Below are 13060 nucleotides of genomic sequence, written 5' to 3' on the forward strand. Positions count from 1 at the left end.
GGGATGAGTTTGGGTCTGGTTTGTGAGGTTTGGAAGAGCTGCTTCAAAGCTTACAGAAAGTCATGACAACACTTATCAGGCCAGTTTCCATCTTTAGGCAACATATTCAATCTCCAATGTAAGAAAACTGACTCTCTCTGTAATCCAATGTGGCACATCAGATTTGTTTAAACAATTATTTATGATATTAGCCTAATATGTCTAGTTTGACTTACCAACCTTACTGTGAGTTTTCATGTAACTCAACTCTCTGAGATGTGTTTCAAATATATAGTCATAGTTTGAATGTAACCACAAGCTTTCAAGACACCATATTGGTAACCATAAAACCCCTGCCAGCGCCTTCATCAGCACATGAATAAAGCACACTGGTCAGATGAGAGAAACTCAGAATTTCAGCCAATAGAAACCAGACAACCAGATAGTCTGCCAATCACATAATGGCAATGCAATGCGCCCTTAAAAAGCAACCATGTTTCCATCTCATCTATATCCCTTACACAGCCTGTCAGAGCTGTCATTCAACTGACCACATGTATTCTCTCTCCACTTCACTGTATACACACACTGACTCAGATCCGGATCAGGTACTGACAGAAACCCAATCTTTAGCTGGAAAAGTGTACCTCCAAAGGTCATACAAATACAGTACAATCAGGGTATTGATGACTGTAAAGTAATATAACTGTCTTCAACATCACAGGACTGCTTTTCTTTCTTCATACCATTGAAGGAATGCTACAGTGCTGTGAAAGAACGGATGAGTGGGTGATGAGAGAGAAAGGGGGAGGAGGAGGAGGGTATTTGCTTGGCACTACTAATAATTTTATAGCCCACTCCATGTCCATAAACAGAGGAGAGTCATGGAGTGATTCTGGGACTGCCAGAGGAAATGGTGGTGAGTTGTTTTCCTGTTTCAATGTATTTTTAGTGCATTCAGCCACCGCCAGCACTAACCAGCCAATTACAGACCTGGTATTTCTCTTCTAGTTTACAACGTCTGGACATGTAAATGCCAAAACACTGGGCTTTATATTCCCCATTCACCAAATATCAAAACAAATGCCTCTTCTGTAGTTCTACTAAGCATATACGGTGAGGATGATTTTCCACTCAGAGTAAAATTCCAGGGGAATAACACATTCCTGTCTCCTGCCTGTGAACAGAATGTGACCTGAACGTGACCTGCAGATCAAGGACCTGACTCCGGGGCCCTGGGGAAGTCCTGGCTGTTTTCATGTCCATTTCTACGGGGTCAGGAAGAGTGGGGCTGGGGGGCTGCATCCTCCCCCTGAGGACACACACCTGAGTGGCTCCCAGGTTTCAAGCTGGGTCAGAGTCCCGCTCATGTGTCATTCTGCTCAATGGGAAGGAATGCTGAATTGCCATGGATCAAGTCCCACAAGGTCACAAGCTTTCCTGTCCTCACAGTGAAGACAGAATGGAGAGGGGAAATGCTACCAGTACTGGATAGAAATAAACAGCCAGGCTCGTAATAGAGACTAACTAGAGTATGCTAAACAAAAATTAAAGATATATCCTAATTGTGAAAGAAAAATGAGAGAAGGGAGAAGCCAAGATGTGTCTATGGGAGAGTTTGTAACCCTACGCCAAGACATGTATTATTACTATTCATCACCAAGAACAATGATAAAGACTCCCTCGGTGTCAAAACAGGTTCCCACGATGATTAACCCAGTGGCCACTGAAATCATGGGTGGGTCGCCTGGTGATTGGTGCACAGGCTACACCCTCACCTGACTCCAAGTGACAGCAGTGGGATGCTCTTGTCTCCAATGCTGGTACAGGTAACCTTAATCCACATTGAACCCACATTACATCTACATTGTCCCCCAACCCCTTCATCCGTATCTGGTACAAGAAAACTCAAACGCAATGGACTACTGTCTTGCACATTTTCTGACCTTTTAATATCAAGAGTTAAGTTGAAGACTCAAGCTACTTTTTCTATACCCCTGATATCTGTCATGGGGGTAAAGTATTTATAATTTCTCCAGATGAGTTACTCTGATGTTGGTGTGAGTTGCAGTAAACTCTGTTCCTCAAGTAAAATGTCAATATCCTTCCATCCAGTCCCTGCCACTGTGTGGACCTCCATAGAGTCAGAGCCACCAGTCACACATAGCCTCACTCTATTATATTACTGTAGGACAAGCTGCCAATGTAAAGGAAAGGGCTGCATTTGCTTTATTACTCTTTTCTCTCAGGAGGTAATTGGAACGGTTTATTGTACATATCATGAACACCGAGCCAACATAATTTGACCCTGAATCTGCTCCTATAACCATTACTCATAGTTTTATTACTGATGAACCACAGCTACTTCTACTACAATCACTGTATCTCTACGTTCTGTAAGACAAAGCAGGCTGTCTGAGGGCCCAAAGGCCTAGCCAAGCTTGCCCATGCTCCAGGTCAGGGTTAGAGGCTGGAGGCCTACAGGGCTGGAGCTCAGGGTCAAACTGACTCACCAAGCAGGCAGGCAGGCAGGGAAGAATACACAGCTATAATTACACGTGATGGATATCTGTGTATAGGGGTAGCTTGTAGCGTAATGACAGAGTGACATGAAATCTGGACACCAATACCCAATAGTTAACCCCAGTCTCAAAACATCCAGTTTGTTTAGTCAGAGGATTCTGAATGCTCAGAAGACCAGTCCACTGTCCAGAAGGGTATCAATAAACCTCTGTTTCTGATGCACAGGAGCACATGAATGTGTGTATGTCCACACGTACACACACACACAAACATACACATACACAAAGGCCTGTGTTCTCTGCTCTAGCTGTCTATTTAGCTGGTTCTGATCAGAGCTATCCCTACACAGTGAGAAGGCCTCAGTGAACTGTCCATCCTATGGTCCATACCATATAACATTTTAACAGGCCACCAACTGGACCTTCAGTGAGTCTGTCCTCCATATATTCATGGCCCATTTATTCTTACTGCCAGTTAACGACTGCTGGCACTCACCCAGACACACACAGCAGCCCCCAGAAAAATATCATATCACTGAACATCTGCCCCTTCACTGTGTCCAACTCAGCCAGATATCTATACATTATACATATATACAATCACAAGCCAGGACTCACATTATGTGATGCTTGTCAATTACTACTAAAGTGAAAACACACCAGACAAATATAAATTGTGTATTTCCCAGGAGTGGACATTCTGTTCCTAAATAAATAGTAAAAAAGAACAGAAAACAAACACTCTTTAACTAATAGCTACATTCAAAAGTGATTTGTTATGAACTCTGCCACATGTAAGAACTGGGTTACATTCGTGGGCTGTATTGTGTGACCTCCTGTGATAAGGATTACCGCCACTGTTCCCATGGGGCCCGGGTTAATGTCTGAGTAGGACTGTAGGGGGCTAACACTAACACTGCACCGTACTGCAGCCTGATCATATCTTGGTCACTGCCCGGAACATTAGAACATTGATCAAGAGGAAGCCACAGATAGCCCTGGTCTGTTTCCTCTTATGGTCCAGATCTAAAAACATGCTGCTTTCATCTGCCTGACTGGGGTCCCCTCCTTGTTTGCCAGAGCTGCATTCACCAGGGAACAAGCTACGGTGAAGCCTGGGACACCAGCTCATAGGCCTCAAAAAGGAAAGGTCTGAGAGGCAGGATATTAAAACTGATGATGACTTGAGGATATTGGAGAGTTATCCCTGGACTAGGTCAAGTATTTGAACAAGGTGGATTAGAAATACATGTTGTTAGATCATATTAGATATGACCATAACTAGACCCTCAAACGAACCATCAAACAGGTAAAGCGTCAATACAGGACTAAGATTGAATCCTACTACACCGTCTCTGATGCTCGTTGGATGTGGCAAGGCTTGAAAACTATTACGGACTACAATGGGAATCCCAGCCGCGAGCTGCCCAGTGACGCAAAACTACCAGATGAGCTAAATGTCTTTTATGCTCGCTTTGAGGCAAGCAATAATGATGCATGCATGAGTGCACCAGCTGTTCTGGATGACTGTGTGATCACGCTCTTTGTAGCCGATGTGAGCAAGACCTTTAAACAGGTCAACATTCACAAAGCCACGGGGCCAGACGGATTACCAGGATGTGTACTCAAAGAATGCGCGGACCTACTGGCAGGAGTCTTCACTGACATGTTCAACTTCTCCCTGGCCAAGTCTGTAATACCTACATGTTTCAAACAGACCACCATAGTCTCTGTGCCCAAGATAGCGAAGGTAACCTGCCTAAATTATTACTGTCACGTAGCACTCACGTCGGTAGCCATGAAGCGCTTTGAAAGGCTGGTCATGGCTCACATCAACACCATCATGCCAGAAACCCTAGACCCATTCCAATTTGCATACCTCTGATGCAATCTCAATCACACTCCACACTGCCCTTTCCCACCTGAACTAAAAGGAACACCTATGTGAGAATGCTGTTCATTGACTACAGCTCAGCGTTCAACACCATTGTGCCCACAAAGCTTATCACTAGGGTTGCACATTTTGGTGAATATTCAGAGGGGGAAACTTTCTGTGGGAATTAATGGGAATATATGGGAATTAACGGGAATAAATGGGAATTAACGGAAATATATGGGAATTAACGGGAATATATGGGAATTAACGGAAATATATGAGAATTAATAGTACTACGATTTAAATGTAGATGTTTCTTGCATTGGATATATTTACCATATCATATGGAGACAGAAATATAAACCTTTTACCTTATCATAAGTAGACATAATCCTTCCAACAGAAATAACATTGAACTTTAATTAAATTAGTTGACTCTTCACATGGGATGATTTCACTGAACAAAAAAAGGGAATATTGAATGATCCCCAATGATCCATCGCATCTCCCAAAAACATTTTCAACATACATCTGTAAAATGATAGTCTAGAAACTAAAGCTTTAGTCTAGAAACTAAATATTTGGTTGTCTTCTTCTCAGGCTTCCATGTCTTCTCCCTGGACCTCCTCAATGTCCACCTATTGAACATCAAACTCTGAGGCCTCATCTTCACTGTCACTTTCCAACCTTTTTGAGGATGGCTCGTTGGCATACGTTGGCACGACTGCCATATTGCATCTCCATCCCAAAGCCCTTGCTTGGAAGTGTATTTCGCCAGACTGCCAAGAACCTTGCCCTCAGGTGGCAAGGCACAGTAGTGATAACACCATAGGCCTTGTTGATCTCTGCACCAGACAGGATGCTCTTGCCAGTATACTTGGGGTCCAACATGTATGCTGCAGCGTGTATGGGCTTCAGGCAGAACACTTCACGCTTTTGATGTATTTCAGAACTGCAGTTTCCTCTGCTTGGAGCAACAGTGAACTGGGCAGGGTAGTACGGATTTCTTCTGTTACATCTGCAAGCAGAGTCTGAACATCAGACAAGATGGCATTGTCTCCTTCAATCAGTGCAATGGCTACTGCTATAGGTTTCAGGAGTTTCAGGCTTACCACTCTCTCCCAAAATACATCATCCAGGAGGATCCTCTTGATTGGCAGACTGTGATATGGCCATTTCTTGGAGAGACTCCTTCCCCTGCAGGAGACATGATGACCTCGCCACCCCAACAGGTGTTGCTGGGCAGCTTCAATGTGGTGCTCTTATTCTTCTCACTTTGCTTGGTGAGGTAGATTGCTGCTATAACTTGATTACCCTTCACATACCTAACAATTTCCTTGGCTCTCTTGTAGGGTGTATCCATTGTTTTGAGTGCCATGATGTCATTGAGGAGCAGATTATATGCATGAGCTGCACAGCCAATGGGTGTGATGTGAGGGTAGGACTCGTCCACTTTAGACCAAGCAGCCTTCATGTTCACAGCATTGTCTGTCACCAGTGCAAATACCTTCTGTGGTCCAAGGTCATTGATGACTGCCTTCAGCTCATCTGCAATGTAGAGAATGGTGTGTCTGTCCCTTGTGTCTATGCTCTTGTAGAATACTGGTTGAGGGGTGGAGATGATGTAGTTAATTATTCCTTGCCCATGAACATTCGACCACCCATCAGAAATGATTGCAATACAGTCTGCTTTCTCTATGATTTGCTTTACCTTCACTTGAACTTTGCATCGAGCAAATTAGTAGATAAAGCATGTCTGGTTGGAGGGGTGTATGCTGGGCGAAGAACATTCAGAAATCTCTTCCAATACACATTGCATGTGAGCATCAGAGGTGAACCAGTTGTATACACAGCTCGAGCAAGACATTCATCAGCATTCATCTGACTACGTTCCTCCATTGAGTCAAAAAAACTTCTGATTCCAGGAGGACCATGAGCTGTTGCTATCGATAAGGTGTCTGATTCATTATTTTCAACTCGAATAGAAGTAGAGGGACTTTTGTCAGAGGTTGCTTGCTGTGAGCGCTGAGGGAACTTTATGCACTTGGCCAGATGATTCTGCATCTTTGTTGCATTCTTCACATATGATTTGGCACAGTATTTGCAAATGTACACAGCTTTTCCTTCTCCATTAGCTGCATTGAAATGTCTCCACACATCAGATAGTGCCCGTGGCATTTTCCTGTAAAGATTAGAAAAAAATGAGTAAAATAACCCAAATATACAATTCCATGTACAGATAAAAAGTTAAGCAGTTAGATTAAACAACTCCTTTGTAAGATAAATGTTTTAAAATGAAACATGTATGGAAACAGGTGAACAACACTCCTCAGTTAGCAGGCTCAAGCAAGCTAAAACCAACATGGTAGCAAATACTAACAAGCAGAAATTGTTAACAAGTTACAAATTATTTAAACACACTTTGCTGTAGTCTACTATTTACTAGTTAACAAAAAATAATGTATGTCCTATAAAATATATTCACCTAACCCAGTATTGTCATCAAAACTTACCAGAAAACATGTAGTCCTTGGTTCAGACAGTGTAGTAGTGTGGGCTCAATAGCATCTCATTAGTGTGCAAGATCTTGAGAATCAGCTGTACATGTGATGGAAGAGTGCACTGCACATGTGATGGAAGAATGCCCTGTGCTTGCAGAGTGGCTGCAATTCCATTGAATTGGGGATACTTTAACCAAAATATACCACAAGACCTAGAATTGCCTTTTGTGTATCCCACAAAAAAGTTGCACTGTTATAAACTAACTTTTTTGATGAATTGAAGCAACATTTCCAGGCTTAACTTCCCATGGAAAATGTCCATAAAAATTCCCGAAATGTATCCTACTCATCACTAAGCTAAGGACCCTGGGACTAAACACCTCCCTCTGCAACTGGATCATGGACTTCCTGACGGGCCACCCCCAGGTGGTAAGAGAAGGCAACAACACATCTGCCACGCTGATCCTCAACACTGGGGCCCCTCAGGGGTGCGTGCTTAGTCCCCTCCTGTACTCCCTGTTTACCCATGACTGCGTGGCCAGGCACAACTCCATCATTAAGTTTGCTGACGACACAACAGTGTATTGCCTGATCACCAGCAATGATGAGACAGATTATAGGGAGGTGGTCAGAGACCTGGCAGTGTGCTGCCAGGACAACAACCTCTCTCTCAATGTGAGCAAGACAAAGGAGCTGATCGTGGACTATAGGAAAAAGAGGGCCGAACACGCTCCCAAAAACATTGATGGGACTGAAGTGGAGCAGGTCGAGAGTTTCAAGTTCCTTGGTGTCCACATCACCAACAAACTATCATGGTCCAAAAACACCAAGACAGTTGTGAAGAGGGCAACGACAACACATTTTCCCCCTCAGGAGACTGGTCTCCAGATCCTCAAAAAGTTCTACAGCTGCACCATCGAGAGCATCCTGACCGGTTGCATTACCTCCTGGTATGGCAACTGCTCGGCATCTGACCAGAAGGCACTACAGAGGGTAGTGCGTATGGCCCAGTACATCACTGGGGCCAAGCTTCCTGAAACCCAGGACCGATATACTAGGCGGTGTCAGAGGAAGGTCCAAAAAATGGTCAAAGACTCCAGTTACACAAGTCATAGACTGTTCTCTCTGCTACCGCACGCCAAGCGGTCCTGGAGCACCAAGTCTAGGACCAAAAGGCTACTTAACAGCTTCTACCTCCAAGCCATAAGACTGCTGAACAACTAAACTAATCAAATGGCCACCGGACTATTTACATTGACTCCCCCCCTTTGTTTTTACACTGCTGCTGGGAATTACGTATATTAAGACATTTGTGAAAGGTCTATAGCAATATAGTCTGGGAAAGCGGCAAGTGCATTTGGAAAATTAATAGACTTATAAAAAATAAAAAATAATAAAACCTTATAAAAACATCTGTCTCGTCCAGGACTGGAGTCTACGCACACCGGTGCACCATAGCCAATCAGAGGTACAGCAGGCCTATATGCAAACAAGCCATTTGCCACAAGTTCCTGCAATTGTTCACTTTAAACTGGACTGTGTGTTTACAGGCAGTTGCATCAGCGTGACTTTAGACCTTTAGAATGCATTCACCAAAAGCCACAAAATACTCTTGAATGGATTTTTCTGCAAATATGTAACTAAATACCACAGGCGTTCTCTTACATTTGGGAACTTTACACTCCTATTGATCAAACAACCATAAAAAGGTAGGCTATCTTTCCCTGTATGCACATCAACAAGATCAACAACTAATGCTAGCCAGAGCAAGATGAGCTAAAATCTAAGGAAGGAACATTAGATAAACACTCTGAGACCTTTTCAGCTAGTTTTTAAGAATTTCACGGATAAACGGTGGGGAATAGCCAGCTTGTCCTTCTGCAGCTTGCTTGCCAGTGCATGCATTGTCCTAACCAAGCACCCAATCTACATCTTGCAGGGCTTAACATGAACCTGTTAACATGAACCACTTGTCCTTCAGACACAGAGGTGAATGAATATGTTGTTGTGTTCTTTGATGCAAGAAACCACTTTCCAAAATAAAATGCATTATTATTCCCGTACCATTATCACAGAGAATCAGACAGATTATGCTCCCCTCTGCCTATTGGCTACTTGGCTTATTCAAGCCCGTCTCAAAATACAGCACTGCCCCTTTAAGACAAAAAAAAGCTCTTCACCTGACTTGTTTTTCATAATATCTAGAAATGTACACATTTAGTGCTCTTATAGGAAGCAATCACTGCCCTATTGTTGACTACAAATGATCTATAACTGGGCCAATAACTCACTAACTAGAAAAGGATATGATCAAAATGTTCACACGTTGCCACATGCAGCTCTTGCTTTGATCTCAAAACAAGTGCATCTACTTAAGACCACAGCTATAAACACAGTCCAGTTCTAAGTAAATGGCACAGATCCATATGTGGCCATGGTCTATTTGTGTATAGGCCTACTACAGCTCTGATTGGTGATGCTACACCGGTCTGTGTAGAGTTCTGGCTGAGTCTTGCTCAATAAAATCCTACTCAAATGGGTTGTGCTTACAAAAAAATATCTTGCATAGTTTGTTTTGTTTTGGTATGTGGCATTGAAAGTGGCCAATTTGGTGTTGATTTGATCACAATTGCCACAGTAACAAACAACTTAAAACTTGAGCACGCGTCCAGTTGAAGTCGGACGTTTACATACACCTTTCTTTCTTAAAACCAATACACAAGTATATATTTTTTAAAACTGCATATTTTGTTAAAATAAATTTATGTTAGCAGGCAATATTAACTAGGGAAACTGGGACACTTTTTAACCTAACCTTTATTTAACTAGGCAAGTCAGTTAAGAACACATTCTTATTTACAATGACGGCCTAGGAACAGTGGGTTAACTGCCTTGTTCAGAATGACAGATTTTTACCTTGTCAACTCAGGGATTCGATATAGCAACCTTTTGGTTACTGGCCAAACGCAAGGCTACCTGCCACCCCGCTTCTCTTGCGTTCAGTGCAAGCAGAGTCAGGGTTTATGCAGCAGTTTGGGCCGCCTGGCTCGTTACGAACTGTGTGAAGACCATTTCTTCCTAACAAAGGCCATGATTAGTTTGCCTGAATTTTACATAATTATGACATAACATTGAAGGTTGTGCAATGTAACAGCAATATTTAGACTTAGGGTTGCCGATAAAATACGTAACGGTTCCGTATTTCACTGAAAGAATAAACGTTTTGTTTTTCGAAATGATGGTTTCTGGATTTTACCATATTAATGACCAAAGGCTCGTATTTCTGTGTGTTTATTTAATTATAATTAAGTCTGTGATTTGATATTTGAGCAGTCTGACTGAGCAGTGGTGGCAGCAGCAGGCTCATAAGCATTCATTCAAACAGCACTTTACTGCGTTTGCCAGCAGCTCTTAACAATGCTTGTTGCACAGTGCTGGCAATACTAAAGTGCCTATAAGAACATCCAATAGTCAAAGGTATATAAAATACAAATGGTATAGAGAGAAATAGTCAATGCGTCATAATTCTTATAATAACTACAACTTAAAACTTCTTACCTGGGAATATTGAAGACTCATGTTAAAAGGAACCACCAGCTTTCATATGTTCTCATGTTCTGAGCAAGGAACATGACCGTTAGCTTTTTTACATGGCACATTTGCACTATTACTTTCTACACCAAAACAGTGTTTATGCATTGTTTAAACCAAATTAAACATGTATCATTATTTATTTGAGACTACATATATTTTATTTATGTATTATATTAAGTTAAAATAAAAGTGTTTGTTCATTCATTGTTCATTCAGTATTGTTGTAATTGTCATTATTACAAATATATATATATATATATATATATATATATATAAAAATCGTCCGATTTATCGGTATCAGCTTTTTTGGTCATCCAATAATCGGTATCGGCGTAGAAAAATCATAATCGGTTGACCTCTGAACTGTACTGCAGTTGACCTGCAGTTATTCTGCACTGTAACTGCAGTTACACTGCATAATTACTGCAGTAAAAAAATTCTTGTATTTTGGACACAGTATTTTCAGCATACTGCAGTTATACTGCACTCTCACTGCAATCTTTTTTTGTAGAGGCTATTTTTAAAACCTTGTATAATGTTTTTTTTTTTGACATAAACTGGAAATGTGATATTTTTGACTGATATTATGATTATCTTTTTGCTTCATATCTGCAAAGTAGTCAGCTCCACTTTAACACTCCATGGACTTGTAGGCCATACATGCACCAAAGAGATAATAAAACTCAACCAAAACAATCGAAACGCCATGGAAACGCCACAAACGCTTATGTGAACAGGAGGTAGCATTTAGCAGAATTTTGTTCTAAATTCTAAAAGAATCACATCTAAATATTATGCAGAAAAAACAGTCAGATATATCAAAATCAGGTTTTATTAACCACAGCATGGGCCTGCGTAAAAGTACTCTTCTTGAGACTGCAAACTACCTGCACTTCGTTTAATTTTCCCTTTTTTTAATTGACACTTCTTAGTATACATCCATAAAAATGATGCCAGCTGATTCCTGATTTAGACTGGCTGAGAAACGCTACCTGTTTGTCTGCCTCGTCCCGACTCCCGACACCTTTTAAAAATAAATACAAATATTTAACCTTTATTTAACCAGGTAGGCCAGTTGAGAACAAGTTCTCATTTACAACTGCGACCTGGTCAAGATAAAGCAAAGCAGTGCGACACAAACAAAAACACAGAGTTGCACGTGGAATAAACAAACGTACAGTCAATAACACAATAAGAAAGTCTATATATAGTGTACATGAAGTAAGATTAAGGAGGTAAGGCAATAAATAGGCCATAGTGGCAAAATAATTACAATTTAGCCATTAAACACTGGAGTGATAGATGTGCAGAAGATGAATGTGCAAGTAGAAATACTGGTGTGCAAAGGAGCAAAAACATATATAACAATATGGGGATGAGGTAGTTGGGTGGGCTATTTACAGATGGGCTATGTACAGGTGCAATGATCTGTAAGCTGCTCTGACAGCTGATGCTTAAAGTTAGTGAGGGAGATATGAGCCTCCAGATTCAGTGATTTTTTAAATTTGTTCCAGTCATTGGCAGCAGAGAACTGGAAGGAAAGGCGGCCAAAGAGGAATTGGCTTTGAGGGTGACCAGTGAAATATACCTGCTGGAGCACGTGTTACGGGTGGGTGCTGCTATGGTGACCAGTGAGCTGAGATAAGGCGGGGCTTTACCTAGCAAAGACTTATAGATGACCTGGAGCCAGTGGGTTTGGCGACAAATATGAAGCGAGGGCCAGCCAACGAAAGCATACAGGTCACAGTGGTGGGTAGTATATGGGGCTTTGGTGACAAAACGGATGGCACTGTGACAGACTGTATCCAATTTTCTGAGTAGAGTGTTGGGGGCTATTTTGTAGACGACATCGCCGAAGTCAAGGATCGATAGGATAGTCAGTTTTACGAGGGTATGTTTGGCAGCATGAGTAAAGGATGCTTTGTTGCGAAATACGAAGCCGGTTCCAGATTTAATTTTGGAGATGCTTAATGTGAGTCTGGAAGGAGAGTTTACACTCTAACCAGACACCAAGGTATTTGTAGTTGTCCACGTATTCTAAGTCAGAACCGTCCAGAGTAGTGATGCTGGACGGGTGGGCAGGTGAGTGCAGCGATCGGTTGAAGAGCATGCATTTAGTTTTACTTGCATTTATGAGCAGTTGGAGGCCATGGAAGGAGAGTTGTATGGCATTGAAGCTCGTCTGGAGGTTTGTTAACACAGTGTCCAAATAAGGGCCAGAAGTATACAGAATGGTGTCGTCTGCGTAGAGATGGATCAGAGAATCACCAGCAGCAAGAGCGACATCATTGATGTATACAGAGAAAAGAGTTGGCCTGAGATTTGAACCCTGTGGCACCCCCATAGAGACTGCCAGAGGTCCGGACAACAAGCCCTCCGATTTGACACACTGAACTCTGTCTGAGAAGTAGATGGTGAACCAGGCGAGGCAGTCATTTGAGAAACAAAGGCTGTTGAGTCTGCCAATAAGAATACAGTGATTGACAGAGTTGAAAGCCTTGGCCAGGTTGATGAATAAGGCTGCACAATGTTTTCTTTTATCGATGGCGGTTATGATATTGTTTAGGACCTTGAGCGTGGCTGAGGTG

At 42.1% G+C, this 13060-nt stretch overlaps 1 protein-coding gene across 1 annotated transcript in view; it reads right to left on the reverse strand.

Annotated features, from left to right (window-relative positions):
- LOC110494423 (multiple epidermal growth factor-like domains protein 6) overlaps positions 1 to 13060 on the reverse strand; it is a 91342-nt gene that overhangs the window by 30122 nt on the left and 48160 nt on the right. The window lies entirely within an intron of this gene.

The sequence above is a fragment of the Oncorhynchus mykiss genome, chromosome 17 (genome assembly GCF_013265735.2).
Source record: "Oncorhynchus mykiss isolate Arlee chromosome 17, USDA_OmykA_1.1, whole genome shotgun sequence".
Lineage (NCBI taxonomy): Eukaryota > Metazoa > Chordata > Actinopteri > Salmoniformes > Salmonidae > Oncorhynchus > Oncorhynchus mykiss.